At 43.9% G+C, this 10,461-nt stretch overlaps 1 non-coding gene across 1 annotated transcript; it reads right to left on the reverse strand.

Annotated features, from left to right (window-relative positions):
* Nucleotides 1–3,373: 3,373 nt before the first annotated feature.
* Nucleotides 3,374–3,447, reverse strand: Trnat-ugu. Its single transcript has one exon. It is a non-coding gene; the product is annotated as a tRNA-Thr (tRNA).
* Between the last annotated feature and the right edge of the window lie 7,014 nt (nucleotides 3,448–10,461).

Below are 10,461 nucleotides of genomic sequence, written 5' to 3' on the forward strand. Positions count from 1 at the left end.
CAATTAACACTAGGCTGACCTTTGACAGGATGTTCGACGGGCGTTTCATAGGACTTGGAGGACGCATAAATTGGCCAGCCCGTTCTCCTGATCTTACACCTCTGGACTTCATTCTGTGGGGTACGTTAAAGGAGAATGTGTACTGCGATGTGCCTACAATCCCAGAGGATATGAAACAACGTACTGTGGCAGCCTGCGGCGACATTACACCAGATGTACTGCGGCGTGTACGACATTCATTACGCCAGAGATTACAATTGTGAGCAGCAAATGACGGCCACCACATTGAACTGTTGTGGAAAGCCCATGTTCAGGATCTTGTTCAGAAACTAAATGCCACTTTATTTACCATTAGAACAGTATCTGAAATAAGTGACATTTCAACACGAAAAGTAGTATACTTCGCATATTTTCATACGCTTATGTCATACGGTATTATTTTTTGGGGTAATTCTTCTGATTCAAAAAGGGTATTTTTGGCTCAAAAACGGGCTGTTCGAGCTATGTATGGTGTAAGTTCGAAATCCTCTTGTCGACCCCTATTCAATAGTCTGGGAATTTTGACATTGCCCTCACAGTATGTATTTTCTTTAATGTCGTTTGTTGATAGCAATATTAGCTAATTCCCAAGAGTTAGCAGCTTTCACTCAGTTAATACTAGGCAGAAATCAAATCTGCATGTGGAATGCACTTCCTTGACTCTTGTGCAGAAAGGAGTGCAGTATTCTGCTGCAGTATTCTGCTGCATCCATTTTCAATAAGCTACCACAAGAACTTAAAAATCTTAGCAGTAGCCCAAACACTTTTAAGTCTAAACTGAAGAGTTTCCTCATGGCTCACTCCTTCTATTCTGTCGAGGAGCTCCTGGAAGAGCTAAAAAATTAAGCAAATTCCAGTGTTACATTCTTGATTTTCTTTATTTAAACTAACGACTTGTCGCCTGAATATGTTTCTTATATTTCATTTTATCTGTTTCTACAATCGTGTTATAATTTCATGTATTGACTCGTTCCATGACCATGGAGACTTCTCCTAAATGTGGTCCCACGGAACAATAAATAAATAAAACAAAAATCTACTGGCCTGACATGTCGGGACACACTCTATTCCACTCCGTAATTGAAAACGGAAACTACATGTGTACGTGTACGTCACCCCTCATGGTAATGTACATGTGCGTCAGTGAAAAACACCAATAAAAAAGTGTTAGCATCAGGACGTAATGTGCTGTTCCAGTCTCTTCTGTACCTAAGGTCCATCACCGTTCCCTTTGGATCCCTACGTAATTCGGTGCTCTCCGATACACACGATCGAACAGCGGAGGAGTGGTACTCAAGCGTCAACTTTAGGTTACAATATCTCCGGATGTAATGAACAAACGGCACTGATTACGTATTTGTTTATATGTTCTGATGTGCTAATAAAACTAACGGGGTTCCATTTTAAAAAACGTACGTTTGTGGTAAAAAACATACTTCGGTGCATTTTTTTATGGTTTGTATTAACCAGTTACACTAGCCCCTCTCCTCACGTTCGGTCTGTGGAATCGATTCGTCAGTATTTGATGTGGCTTACGAAATATATCGAGCGGTAATGTTAGGTGACTCACCCTGTATACATCTTGACTGAAACCAGACGGCACTTAAAAGGGTCGAAGGGCATGAAAGGGAAGCAGTGGTAGAAAAGGGTGTGAGACAAGGTTGTAGCCTATCTCCGATGTTATTAAATATGTACATCGAGCAAACGGCAAAGGAAACCAAAGAAAATTACAGCATATGATATCAAAAAGCAGTTGAACGGAATGGACAGTTTCTTGAAAGGAAGATACAATATCAATATCAACAAAAGCGAAACAAGAGTAACGAACGTAGATGATAAATCAGCCGATACTGAAGAAATCAGAATAAGAAATGAGGCACTAAAAGTAGTAGATGTCACTATTTGGCCAGTAAAGTAACTGATGATGGAGGAAATAGACATGATATAAAATGTAGGCCAGCAATGACAGGAAAAATATTTCTGAGGAGAAGAAATTTTTTAACTCGAACTTCAGTTTAAGTGTTAGGAAGTATTTTCTGATGATTTTAGTCTGGGGTATAGTCTCTTTCAGGAGTGAAACGTCGACGATACGCTATTCGGACAAGAGGAGAATATAAGATTTTAAAATGGGGCGCTACAGAAGAACGCTGAATATTAGATGGGTAAGTTACATAACTAATGAAGAAGTACTGAAGAGAATTGGGGAGAAAAATATTTGTGGTAGAGCTTGATTAAAATGTCTCTTAGCACTATGGGGTTAACATCTGACGTCATCAGTCCTCTAGAATTTAGAACTACTTAAAGCTAACCAACCTAAGGACATCACACACATCCATGCCCGAGGCAGGATTCGAACCTGCGACCGTAGCAGTCGCGCGGTTCCGGACTGAAGCGCCTAGATCCGCTCGGCGACCGAGGCCGGCAGAGCTTGATTAAAAGACGGGGTCGGCTGAAGACGCTCATTCTAAGAGATCAATGAATCATCAATTCAGTACTGATGGGGAGTGTGGGGACTAAAGGTTTTACATGGAGACCAAGAGACGAAACCAGTAAGCGGATTCAAATCTACAAAGGTAGCAGCAATTTTTGGGAGATAGAGAGGCTTCCATTAGATACAGTAATGTCGAGAGCTGCGTCAAACCAGCCTTCTTAATCAAGACTACATAAAGAACAATAGATTTTTCTTTATTTGCATACGTGTATGTGGTTCCTGACTTTAACAAGTCGGGAGACTGTCTTTCAGCACTGCCGTTGTCGGCGTTTCCAGCGAAGTCGAGCGGTTTGGAATACATGGTGCCATTACTGTTCGAAAAATTACGGTCAGTAATTAGTTTTGTCACCTAAGCAATTATCTAGTCTGCCCTTCCCGCCAACTGTATGGAGACTTGATTTAAGCAGCAAATAGGCCGTGGATACAAGACCATCGCCTCTCTATTGAAAGGGAGAAACCGTCTGGGGTGAGACACGGCGAAGGGTTCATAAGGCTCTGTCCAAATTAACCGCGATAGAAGGAACCTTGAACAAGCGTATCCGGAATGACCAAAACACTGGCAACCTTGTGGTGGCCGAAATAGCAACAGCGACATCACGAATTGGGTCATACCTAAACACTAATATCAATAAACTTTTGAACACATATCAATTACAGAATCGATATTATTCATATCACTCGCCATTGAGATCTCCATATAGCCTAGAACTACGAACGAGATCTAATTGGAAAAGGTGACGGAATTACGGTTGAATAATGGCAGAGCTCATCCCTACAATGAAATGAACATCCTTAGTTGCTTACAGGCGTTGACATACGTCAACAGGGACAGATGAGAATCTGTGCCCCGACCGGGATTCGAACCCGGGATCTCCTGCTCACATGGCAGACGCTCTATCCATCTGAGCCACCGAGGACTCAGAGGATAGCGCGACTGCAGGGATTTATCTCTGGCACCCCTTCCGCGAAACCCACATTCTCAACGTATTGTCCCGCACTACATTCGTAGTGCCCACGCCCATTATACTCATTACTCGCGGCGCGTTGCCGATTCCCGCAAGAGTTCGGGCACTGTTTGTGCATTCGCACAAAAGAAGATGATGGTCAAGTGGCCGGTGAGCCTTAACTATATATATACTAAGATGGTATCTTACTATATATAGAGCTAAACCTGTTGAAGTCCAGACAGTTGTGAAAGCTAGTGTTACATTACGAGCCAAACCTGTTGAAGTCCAGACAGCTGTGAAAGCTAGTGTTACATTATGATTATGGTAACTGCCATCCAGGAAATCTCTAACATAGCACCTTTACCCCTACCACCAAATAAACATTTCCCCATTTTTCGTTTAATCATCATCTCTACTTAGCCTTTTTATTCATTTTTGGAGATCGACATGAGATTACAACGAAGTAAACGGTACACGTTGCAGCAATGCTTTTTTCTATGATTCAACTCAATACATGGAAAAACACATCAATGTTCATAGCCCGTAACAACAACGCCAGTGTTTTATTATTATTTCGCTGCCGATCAATACAAATTCCTATCAGATAAAACAAATGCCAGATATACTCTTTACACTCTCACTAAGTTGACCACTTGGATCAACGAGTCGCCAAAAATAAGAAACAAGCGTGTCTGTATCTGGGAAAGGTAGGTCTAACGGCACAGTTGTTAAGCAGAGTGCAATCCAAATATCCTTCAAATTCTCTTTCATCTAAATTCCATCCCTTTTCCATTTTATTGCCCTCCAGTCTGTTCCTTTGATTTCATCTTTTACTTCTTCTTCTTCCCCATCTCCTACTTCACCGATCCTGTTCGGCTTTTCTTTTCCCATTCCTCATTTTGTGCCTGTAACAAAAATTTCATCCCTGCCATTCTCTAGTTACACCACTGTTTAATTGCCAGAGTAATTCCACGTAACCAACTTTATGAACACAATTTCAGGTGAATTATTAAAGAGGGATAGATATGATGGAGGATTCGAGGAAATAATTTATGTTTTATCACTACTCTGGGAACGCCTTGACTATGGTAGTAATTTAGTAAATGAGTAGTTACGGCGGTAATAACTGTACGGCCTGAAGGACGGTTGAAACTGGTCATCGTACATAAGGAAAGTCTGGTGATCTAGATGTTATAATAAAATGTTTTGTAAACACCGCTTAGTGGAATGATGACAAAAAATATGGAAAATGTGACCAGAGCATGAATGTCTCTCTGCACGACAGTTTGTTATTTCCTGAGTGAACAGCAATCTCGTCAGTGTGAAGGGGTATAGACGGAAGTAAGTCACTGCTGAAGTGAAACATCACTTCTGTTTTCATACAGATGACAACTTGACTCAAGATTGCTGCCATGACAACCAGATGGTTCCCAAACAAACATATGAAAGTTTATACGAACTGTCTCTCTCTTCTCATTATTTGTACTGTTGCTCTTGTTGCAAGCCTATATAAGCAGTAACAAGTCGTTAGTAATCGGATCAACTTTAAAGTTAACATAAATTATTATTTGGGTAAATGTTTAGAGTACCTATCGATTATAATTTTACATCTCGTTACACTGATACGAATAGATATTATAAACAAAAGATTATGCTTTCCGTACCAAATGCCTTTGGGATGGGAAATGAACTTAATTCTTTTCAATTATGTGAAAGATAATATCAGTCACAGCTCTGAAAAGCATATTACTGCTCCAATTTACATAAGCACCCTGTGACAATCCATAGTAAAAGAATAAGTGACTTTTATGTTTCTAATGTGCTTAAAATCATACGAAGGTTTATGGTGATCTGCTTTTACTGACAATTATGCTCGTAAATGACAGATTTGAAGTAGTGATAAAATGAACTGGTACTGAAGTACATTTCGCAGACGATCAATTGCTGACTGTGCAGAGCATCCGCACTGATATTTAGATTGGCGTCATATTACCCGTTACAAAACGTTAACATTGCATTTAGTGTGAGTGAAGTTATTATTATACTAAATGAGAGTCTGTAATTCCACGGATCCAGCTATTTATGGAACCTCTGTTTTTCAAACAAACATTTACTACCCACAGTCAACTCTCTGGCCCAGTTACTGTAAATAACTGTCTCGTGGATACGTTGTTTCAAATTCTAAATAAAAAGTTGTCAGACCACGTGGAGGAACTGGCCATTAAAGCATTCTCCTAGCGAAATGGGCGTTTAAATAACTTATTCATTGTGTCTACTGAAAAAAATTCAAACAGATAAGAAGCTGCGATTAGTAGTATTTCGCGTTAGAAAGTGAATTCTTATAAGTGTACTGAGTTTGGGGGTGGCAATTAAAAAAAGGGTTATTGCAGTAACTTATCTTTAAAACACAATAGTGAACACCGTGCTGTCATCGTCGCTGTTAAGTAATTACTCAAAGTTAAAAAACGAAAATGTACGTGCGAAATCCTCCATAACAGATAGTTGTTGTTGTTGTTGTTGTTGTCTTCAGTCCTGAGTCTGGTTTGATGCAGCTCTCCATGCTACTCTATCCTGTGCAAGCTTCTTCATCTCCCGGTACTTACTGCAACCTACATCCTTCTCAATCTGCTTAGTGTATTCATCTCTTGGTCTCCCTCTACGGTTTTTACCCTCCACGCTGCGCTCCAATGCTAAATTTGTGATCCCCTGATGCCTCAGAACATGTCCTACCAACCGGTCCCTTCTTCTTGTCAAGTTGTGCCACAAACTCCTCCCCAATTCTATTCAATACCTCCTCATTAGTTATGTGATCTACCCATCTAATCTTCAGCAGAGTATGATAGTATTTTACTTCCCTACAGATACATATTTACTACCGATTCGCATAGTAGTTGCGAGTCTTTCAAAAAAATGGTTCAAATGGCTCTGAGCACTATGCGACTTAACTTCTAAGGTCATCAGTCGCCTAGATCTTAGAACTAATTAAACCTAACTAACCTAAGGACTTCACACACATCCATGCCCAAGGGAAGATTCGAACCTGCGACCGCAGCGGTGGCTCGGTTGCAGACTGTAGCGCCTAGAACCGCATGGCCACTCCGGCCGCCTCCGAGTTTTTCTGGAAGACATTGTACGAGTGGTGGTCGGTACGTAATGAAACAGTTCTTTTTTTCTAAACGCATCTTGGTTTTACGCACGCTTTTGAATACAAATCACTAATTTTCAAAACAAGCTCTCTTCAATGTGACGAACTTACGACACCTTACTTGGAGGGCCTGTATGATCGCGGGGCACCTCTCTACTGGTCGATGTCGGTGACAGCGTCCCACCATCATCCACGCGCGCTCCTCGCGGGGTGCTGCCTTCCTTGGGTCAAACAGATGGAAGCCGGAAGCTGCGAGACCCGGGCTGTAGGACGGATGAAGAATAACAGTCCAATGTGAGTAGACTCGTGCAAGGTCTTGTGTTGTCATGGAGAATGAGAAGTTCGCTTACATTTTTGTGGCGATGAACGCTCTGGATTCCTGAGAGTAGCACAGTGCACCTCGGAGTTAATCGTTGCTGCATGAGGGAGGACATCAAACAAAATAGCCCAATCAGAGTCCCAGAAGAGTTTTGCCATGACCTGGAAAGCCGAGATAGTGGCTTTGAATGTTTTCTTCGGAGGGGGGGGATTGCAGTTTTGTTTCCAATTCGAAGTGATGAACCCATGTTGCTTCGCCTTGACTATGTACTACAACAAATTGTCACTATCAGCATCGTACTGCGAAGCAATTCCGCACAGTTGTTCCTTCGTTGCTCTTTATTGTCTTCTGTTAGACTGCGAAGAATCCAGCGCACACACACGTTTGAGTACCGAAAGTATTGGACGATTGTGTCAATACTACCTACAGAGATGTCCAGTTGTGCAGCGAGGTGTTTGATTGTGATCCGTCGATAATTTGTAATGAGAGTGCCCGCACGTTCCAAATTGTGGGAGACAATCTGTGTACGGCCGGCCGGGACGCCGAAGATGTGACAGTTTCGCGCGACATTTCTATGTTGACAGACGCCTCGCCCAACGACTCACAGTGCTTTTGTTCCCTGCCCGGTCTCCGTTGATATTTTACAAGCGCCTGTGAATACCTGGGATGCTCTGGTTTTTCTGCATAACAAAGTCAGTGACAGCTCTCTGCCTGGAACGCTCCTCCATTACAGACGCAATTTTGTAAGCTATGTATAACGCCGCCACCTGCCTGATCTTCCTGAAGCCCTAGAGCCTGAGGCGAGAATAGTCCACGTTGTCTTGCAATAAATTCTGCATCTTTTAAACCGAAATTGGACGAGAAAATACACTCCTGGAAATTGAAATAAGAACACCGCGAATTCATTGTCCCAGGAAGGGGAAACTTTATTGACGCATTCCTGGGGTCAGATACATCACATGATCACACTGACAGAACCACAGGCACATAGACACAGGCAACAGAGCATGCACAATGTCGGCACTAGTACAGTGTATATCCACCTTTCGCAGCAATGCAGGCTGCTATTCTCCCATGGAGACGATCGTAGAGATGCTGGATGTAGTCCTGTGGAACGGCTCGCCATGCCATTTCCACCTGGCGCCTCAGTTAGACCAGCGTTCGTGCTGGACGTGCAGACCGCGTGAGACGACGCTTCATCCAGTCCCAAACATGCTCAATGGGGGACAGATCCGGAGATCTTGCTGGCCAGGGTAGTTGACGTACACCTACTAGAGCACGTTGGGTGGCACGGGATACATGCGGACGTGCATTGTCCTGTTGGAACAGCAAGTTCCCTTGCCGGTCTAGGAATGGTAGAACGATGGGTTCGATGACGGTTTGGATGTACCGTGTACTATTCAGTGTCCCCTCGACGATCACCAGTGGTGTACGGCCAGTGTAGGAGATCGCTCCCCACACCATGATGCCGGGTGTTGGCTCTGTGTGCCTCGGTCGTATGCAGTCCTGATTGTGGCGCTCACCTGCACGGCGCCAAACACGCATACGACCATCATTGGCACCAAGGCAGAAGCGACTCTCATCGCTGAAGACGACACGTCTCCATTCGTCCCTCCATTCACGCCTGTCGCGACACCACTGGAGGCGGGCTGCACGATGTTGGGGCGTGAGCGGAAGACGGCCTAACAGTGTGCGGGACCATAGCCCAGCTTCATGGAGACGGTTGCGAATGGTCCTCGCCGATACCCCAGGAGCAACAGTGTCCCTAATTTGCTGGGAAGTGGCGGTGCGGTCCCCTACGGCACTGCGTAGGATCCTACGGTCTTGGCGTGCATCCGTGCGTCGCTGCGGTCCGCTCCCAGGTCGACGGGCACGTGCACCTTCCGCCGACCACTGGCGACAACATCGATGTACTGTGGAGACCTCATGCCCCACGTGTTGAGCAATTCGGCGGTACGTCCACCCGGCCTCCCGCGTGCCTACTATACGCCCTCGCTCAAAGTCCGTCAACTGCACATACGGTTCACGTCCACGCTGTCGCGGCATGCTACCAGTGTTAAAGACTGCGATGGAGCTCCGTATGCCACGACAAACTGGCTGACACTGACGGCGGCGGTGCACAAATGCTGCGCAGCTAGCGCCATTCGACGGCCAACACCGCGGTTCCTGGTGTGTCCGCTGTGCCGTGCGTGTGATCATTGCTTGTACAGCCCTCTCGCAGTGTCCGGAGCAAGTATGGTGGGTCTGACACACCGGTGTCAATGTGTTCTTTTTTCCATTTCCAGGAGTGTAGAAGTGTTGCATTACTTAGTGGATGTCCCTCGTATATCAGGAAGAAGGTGTAGTTTCTTTGCAAATATTGTATTACGCACTAAATTACATGACAGAACAAGAAAGTTGAACAGGATGTTGAGTAAGATTCAATGTCGTTCCGTAATGTCACGTTTGCTCCTTCGGCCACTTTAAATAGGTAAGATTTGTGGTTAATGTCGGTGAGTCATGGTAATGGGTAGCATATCGTACGTCGGTGTGTTTCTCGGAAACGCAGATTTCCCTCCCTCTGTCTCGTTTTGTTGCTCTTCTTGTCTGCCGACGGAACACAATGCAGGGTCCGAAAAAATAGACGTATACGAAGTATGATAATATTTCGAAAGCATAAAAACGAAAAACGGTTTTATGCGACAAAAGTATCACAGGATCACCTCTTCCCGTCTAGGGGTCCATGAAGATTCAGCTGAAACCTTCATGGACAGTGGTCAGACTGCTGCGTGGTGTTTTAGAAATATTGCTTACAATGTCGTCTGCTTGCATTAATTCAGATGTTAAGAGGCCTATCAGCTGACAACTTAAGCCGGCCGCGGTTTCCGAGCGGGTCTAGGCGCTACAGTCTGGAACCGCACACCGCTACGGTCGCAGGTTCGAATCCTGCCTCGGGCATGGATGTGTGTGATGTCCTTAGGTTAGTTAGGTTTAAGTAGTTCTAAGTTCTAGGGGACTGATGACCTGAGAAGTTAAGTCCCATAGTGCTCAGAGCCATTTGAACCATTTGACAACTTTCACAAGCGCGTGAAACTCTGAGAATGTTATCTACACCAAACTGTAACCATCCCTAACTTCCAGAGGTGTGTTCTGCTTACTGACGAGCCTGTCTTCAGAAGAGAAGAAATATTCAATAGCCACAACAGCTATGGAAAATTCTACGGCAGCTCGAATGTTCAACACGTATAGTGTATTTATAAACTAGTTACATGAAAGTAACCTTTAATTGTAAAAAACATAAATAACTTACAGAAATGTTTGATACACCATTGAATGCAGTATACCTTCAAATTTCACTTATGAATGTTCAATGAGGCTGTCTTTTGTAACACTACGAATGTTCCATCCTTAATCAATTTCCTTCCAAATGTTATGAAACAAGTCTTGATGTATGGTGGCAACTACTTGTGTTAAACATCATCGAAATTTCCCGGAAGCGGAGGAACGAACCCTCTGTCTTTAATGTAACCCCATACACCGA

The sequence above is a fragment of the Schistocerca americana genome, chromosome 1 (genome assembly GCF_021461395.2).
Source record: "Schistocerca americana isolate TAMUIC-IGC-003095 chromosome 1, iqSchAmer2.1, whole genome shotgun sequence".
Taxonomy (NCBI): Eukaryota; Metazoa; Arthropoda; class Insecta; order Orthoptera; family Acrididae; genus Schistocerca; species Schistocerca americana.